We start from the raw sequence: 6,000 nt of genomic DNA, 5'->3' as shown, positions 1-6,000 counted from the left end.
TTTAAGACACCAGATGCTATGTCTTTGGATAACCTGGCACCATCAGCTTTCTTCACCACATTTGCTTATGCATCCATTTTGTCTTCAGCGATCGTGTCAGGGAAGGTGAGCATCACAGAGTGCCGTGTTATTAGAAGAAATGTTCTTGTGTTGAGGGAGTACTTGAGGAGTGGAGGCCCAATGTCCATCTGCTGTTGTAATACTTTCTAAATAAATATATGTATATAAGTCTATTCCCCTGTCGTTGTATATAAATTCACATATACGAATTTTATATGTACATGCCTATATTTAGACATCTGTATCTGTCCTCTGCCTCCCAGTTCTTTCCTCTGTTTCCTTTTACTTTCCTTCTGTGCCGCTCTCGTGTTTGGCCTTCGTAGGGTTTTGGTAAGTCCTCTCAGCTACATGGTCCTTGATTGAGTCCCATCCCCGCTCCCACCCAAGCATCCTATGCCCTCCTTGCGATCAATTTTAGATCACTTGTTCTCCCCTTGTCCCTGGATTTGTTGGCACCCTGCTCCTTTTCCCCCATCTCTCTCTCTCCCGTGTCCCCCCAGAACCATCAGTCCCATTGTTCTCTCCTCCTGATTGTTCATCCCGCCAAGAGAAGTCTGTTAGAGTCACAGAACACTTGAAAGATTATCAGGTTCTTGAATATGTGGCCCCTTGGTCAGAGGGCCATGATTGACTGATGATAGAAGTTCAAGGGTACAAGTGCTGGGATACTATGTAACCACAATAGCCAATCTCCATATTTATTTTGATATATTCTTCCCCTGAACAGAGACAACCTTTGTCTCACATCAGATACGTATATGACCATGACCAGAGGGAACCAGAAAATCCCCATGGACTCTATAATGCTTGAAATTTCACTGTTAGAAACTCATCTCCGGAATAAAGACTCGAAGAGTTAATTTCTAGCTATTCTCTTTTAAAACCTAAATTCTTCAGCAAGTGATAATGCAGTAAGCTGTTAGCCATTAAGCAAGCCACGGGCATGAGAAAGTTTTTGGAGAAGGAAGAACCATTAGTGAGCTCTAATGATAAACTTTTCCTACCTCACAGTTTGACAACTGTCAAGACAGTGCAAACAGAGTTACTACGTGCAAATAAAATTCTCTCTTTGGATGAAAAGGCCTTTAACATACACTATCATCCACTTCCTGCCTGATCGGTTCCCAATTTCCAGGCCACCTATCTAAGGGTACCTGCCTCCATAACTAATGTAGACGTGCCTACCTGGCCTTTTGCTTCATAAAAACTCACAGGCCTTCACGCCCGCTCTAGGCTTTATGTCATTTAGTGCCCTGCCGGCCCCAGCATCACCTGCGAGGGTACTCCTGGTGGATGGTTTAGGAAAGAGGCGATCAGCCCAGCTGAGAGGGCCAAATTTTCACCCAAGAATGCTGAATGCCAGTGCTAATTACAAAAGGCCAAAAGTTCCTCCTCGATAACAGTGCAGTTTACAATGCTAATCATTTATACATGGGCTCACATTCCCTGAATAATTACAGATTATGATCCAGCTAATTACAGTGCATGGTATTAAAAGATCTGGAATTCATTACACCAATCTAGGAAATTACATTGGTACGTGTTTTGAAAAGAAAAATGCTGAAGAAGTCTTGCCAGAGTGATCTATTACAGCAGGTTCATGTTCGCTCCCGGGACTCCTGGCATCATAGATGGCCTAAAGCTTGGATTTCAGCATCTCGGTCCAACGTGATCTGCTTTTGCCAGATTTAGCAAATTTGCAATGGCGAAGTTTTGAACAGGAGACCCTCGTGTTCGATATAAGAATACCAGGGCCAGCATGCATTCCTAAGAAGCAAAAGGTTAGGATGTAAACCATTTGTTCATGAGAAGAATGTGTCAAGTGGTAAATCATTTGTTCAATGAGCACATGGCTTCCATGATATATAACCAAACTGGTTGTGCCATTCACCTATATGGTAACTCACTCCTTCCGAGCCCATACCCAATCTTCCTATTTCAGAGGATTTTAGGTTGACGCTTATCTTCCCTGTAATCAACCGTTAACTCCCTACTGTTCCTTTGTTCTCCCTCTTGAGTCTTCTCTCCCTTAATCAGTGAAGAAAGCCTTTGTCTTTTGACTTAGCTCCCTCTTCCCTGAAGCTCCTGTTGCCTCACTCCTCTCAGAGTATAAGATTCTCACCTGTGACACTTCTGGGATCAGTAGGGGGGCTTCCACGGTGAATGATCTCTGACCACCTCTGAGGTATCCAGACATAGGCATGTGATGTGTGATACCTACTGGCTGCTTTGGGCTCTGCAGCAAATTCAGGAATCATTTAAGGCAAAAATCAAAACAAAACTCCTCTCAAACCCAAGCTCCACTCCCTTGTATTTATAACTCTTTGAGGTTTATTGTGGATTTGTTTTTGTTCTTGCAAGTAGCATTGGGGTTGTGGTTACCATCATGATGCACTAGGGATGGCATGCCTAAAGGATGTTTGGAGCCACCTTCTGGGACTCCCGCTCACTACATGAGCAAGCATCGTGAGAGCTTATGGTGCCGTTCTGGTCCATCTGGCATACATCATTCAGGATCTTGTGGGAAAGCAGTGGCCACTTGAAGGTGATTTCCATCTCTGTAAGATACATTTCTCTTTTCTTAAAATCATTGTTTTGGGGGCTCGTACAACTCTTATCATAATCCATCCATCCACCCATCTATCCAGTATGTGAAGCACATTTGTACATTCGTTGCCTTCATCATTCTCAAGGCTTTTTTTCTACTTGAGTCCTTGGTATCAGCTCCCCATTTTCCCCTTCCCCTCCTCCCCCACGAACCCTTGATAATTTGTAAATTGTTATTATTTTGTCATGCCTTACACTGTCTGACGTCTCCCTTCCCCCATTTTTCTGTTGTCCATTCCCCAGGGAGGTGGTATAAGTAGATCCTGTGATTGGTTCCCCCTTTCTGCCCCATCTTCCCTCCACCCTCCTGGTATCACTACTCTCATTAGTGGCCCTGAGGGCATTATCTGTCCTGGATTTCCTGTGCTTCCAGTTCTTATGTAAGATAAATTTCTAATGATAAATTAGAGCACAGTTCCACTGGGATGCCTATTTTGATTGCGATATCAAAGTCTTCAAAAGACAGTAAAATCACGTCCTTACCCATCACCGTCTTCAGATCAATTAAGCAGACAGGTTCCTTCTTTCACCCTTTCCATTCCCCTGTCAACTGCTTCTCTCTTTATATCTTTCTTTGCCTTCCTACGCCTCTTACTGCACTGACTTCTCCCTTCCGCAGGAGGAACAGAATATAAACCCTTGCCGGAAACGCCCTTTGAAAATTGCCCAGCAGCGATTCTGCAGATTCCTCTCTTAACACTTCTGATCCATGCACTCGCTCAGGATTATAGATCGTTGTGAAAAAAATGTTAGTTATTCCACAAGGACTCCCATAATTTTTTGAAGAAGTTTTCATCTTTGTTCAAACCTTTTATCAATCAGCCAGGGGTGGTCACCTTTTATCAATCAGCTTCATCACATGATTACGAAGCCAGGGAACGTCCTATGATGGCTAGGACAGACAGAATGGACAGACCCCGGTGACAAGATCGACTTAAATATTCATAAAACAGTTAGAAAACACTCAAACCATGAGTGAAAAATTGTTTCTTCAACTGACTTATTGGACTAAATCTCACTCTTGCAAGCAAAATAAAGATTGAAGTACTTATGATTCTCAGTGTCAGTGATCCAGAACTTTTCAAACCGCTCCGGCCTTCTTTGGGCTGTGCCTGCTGCCTCTGAGGCGTCAGTGCTCCTTCCATGCTGGTCTTCAACTTGAGCTCTCAGTCTCAGCAAAGTAAGATCTATGAGACTGGGAGATCCTGCCTAGGGTCGAGATCGCCAACTTAGTCAACAAACTTTCTGAGACTCTTGGGGGCAAAAATGTTTCTAAAACTAATTCATTAAAGGCTCTCCAGTTGCCACAATTACAATCTCCCAATAAAAAGAAACCTGCTAAACCATTCAATGGCACAAGGAGAGGTATTTGTCACTATTGTAAAACATATGCCATTGGAAAAAATGGGATCGTGTAAGTTAAAAATAAAAGACTGATATAGCCACCCTTAACAAACCCTAGACTCTAATTCACAACGAATGCACTCCAGGGGCACACAGAGATGTTTTTTCCTGTGATGGATCTTAATCCACAAGGAAAACCTACTTATTAATAGAGAACGTTGCCAATTTTTAAATTACATGGTAGCTACCTTGATCTATAGTTCTCCCATCTGTATACAAAAGTACCTGCCCCAGAGTACAAAACTTCTAAAGTAGTAGGGGTCATCAATAAAGAACTTGTTCTAATTCCTAAATTGTTCCAAGATCCCTTGGATTTATTTAAGATGTGCACCCTCTGTTTTCCCCCAGTTCCTGTCAATCTATTGGTAAGAAAAATTTTATACAAAAGAAATTGCTATTTACAATTTAATGAAAAGGGGGAAATATTATACTGAGTCTGCCTAATATCCCTAAGCCAAGTCAGGCTTTAAATTAAATAATAGTCACCAAAAAAGAAGTCATTTGCTACACACACACACTTGCTATGCATCTCCAAAGTTCAGCTCAACCTAATCCTCTCCCTTGTGACATCTTAGATCCCGAAATCTATGTGCCACCACATCCACAGGCATCGGTTGAATTTTTCAGCTGAATAAAATTCAAACAGATTTACCTAATCCCTGTCAAAATTGCCCACTCTCCACTCTAATGAGACACATCAAATTTTCCCTTCTACAGGTTTAATTTTCCCTTACACCCGCCCTCATAATATCCCTGTTCTTCTTATTATTAAAAAACAAATCATGTGGACTCGAGAATTGTTTAAGATTTTCTTGGGAGCAACTGCATTGTTATTCCTAGAGTCTTAGTGGTCCCCAGTCCTCATGTATTACTTTCCAATGTCCCTTCAGATGTAACTGATTTTACAGTGATGGATCTTTGCAGCACCTTTCCCAATATTCCTTTGCATCCTGAAAGTCAAAATTGTTTGCTTTTACCGGGGAAAGAAACCGTTTACCTAAGTCCTAACACCCCAGTTATTCCTGAATCTCCCACCTACTTTTCTCAGACTCTGCCAGAAGATTTGTAATCTTTACGACATACCAGCAAGCTAACATTGCTGTGATAGACTGATGATTTGCTAGTTTACTTAACATCTCAGCAAGCCAGTCTTGACAATAATGTAGCTTTATGAAACATCTGATGGCTGGTAGATATAGGCTCCCCCAAATTGCAACTAGCTCAGTCTTCTGTTAAACATTTGGCCACCTGGATTCTGCAGAAGGCATTTCTTTTTATCTTTCCCATACCTGAAATAAAGAAACAGTAGGGTATTTCTAGGACTGTATGATTATTGTTGAATTTAAATCCCAATTTTCCTTTGTTTGGTCAACCCATAACACAAAACCTTATAGCCTCTGAAACATATTCATTCCAAATTGTACCAAAAGATTGAGAGGCCATGGTTCAATTAAGAGGGCTTTCCTAACGTTCCCTAGATATACCTATATTTGTACATCCAGTATCTGGAAAAGTTTTAGGCATGCTAACTTAAAAACTTGAAGGTTGACATGTTATTAATCTTCAAGTCAGTTCCGACTCATAGTAAGCCAATGCACAATAGAAGAACTACTGCCTGGTCCTACACTCACCTCACTGTCACTGTCTGAACCCATTGCTCTAGCCACTAGGGTAATTCATCTTGTTGAAGGACTTCCTCTTTTCCATGTATCATGTACTTTACCAAACATGACATCCTTTTCCAAAAACTAGTCACTCCTGATAAGATGTCCAAAGTATGTGACATGAGTCTTGCCCTACCTTCTTCTAAGGAGCATTCTGGCTGTACTTCTTCCAAGACATCTGTTTGTTTTTCTGGTTGTCCATGCTACTTTCATCAGTCTTCATACCATCATTCAAATGCATTGATTCTTCTTTGGGCTCTCTTAT

Source organism: Tenrec ecaudatus, chromosome 4 (genome assembly GCF_050624435.1).
Source record: "Tenrec ecaudatus isolate mTenEca1 chromosome 4, mTenEca1.hap1, whole genome shotgun sequence".
In the NCBI taxonomy this organism is placed as follows: Eukaryota; Metazoa; Chordata; class Mammalia; order Afrosoricida; family Tenrecidae; genus Tenrec; species Tenrec ecaudatus.
The sequence above is the reverse complement of the archived record's forward strand: the minus strand, read 5'-3'. Positions refer to the sequence as shown.